General features: G+C 46.1%; 1 non-coding gene across 1 annotated transcript; it reads left to right on the top strand.

Annotated features, from left to right (window-relative positions):
• Gm51276 (predicted gene, 51276) lies at window positions 1-55 on the top strand. The gene has a single exon (NR_162802.1). It is a non-coding gene; the product is annotated as a predicted gene, 51276 (primary transcript).
• Window positions 56-310: the final 255 nt, after the last annotated feature.

Genomic DNA, 310 nt, shown 5'->3' with positions numbered 1-310 from the left:
TCCTTTCTAGCTCACCTGTGACTGAGCTGAGAGTCACAGGTGAGCTAGAAAGTATTCCGAATGGATGAAAATGAAAACAGTGTATCAAAATATGTGATACAAGGCTAACGACATTCTTAGAGGGCAGAGCTTGAGATGGCTCAGCAGTTATGAGTACTTACTAGTCTTCCAGGGGACCCAGGTTCAGTTCCCAGTACCCACACAGAGGCTTAGCAACCATGTGTTACTCCAGTTCCAGAGGATCTGACAGCTTCTTTGGCCTTCAAGGGCAGCTACACACATGTGGCAAGCACTAACACAGAAACACAAA

This window comes from Mus musculus, chromosome 4 (genome assembly GCF_000001635.26).
Source record: "Mus musculus strain C57BL/6J chromosome 4, GRCm38.p6 C57BL/6J".
Classification (NCBI taxonomy): Eukaryota; Metazoa; Chordata; class Mammalia; order Rodentia; family Muridae; genus Mus; species Mus musculus.
The sequence above is the reverse complement of the archived record's forward strand: the minus strand, read 5'-3'. Positions and strand labels throughout refer to the sequence as shown.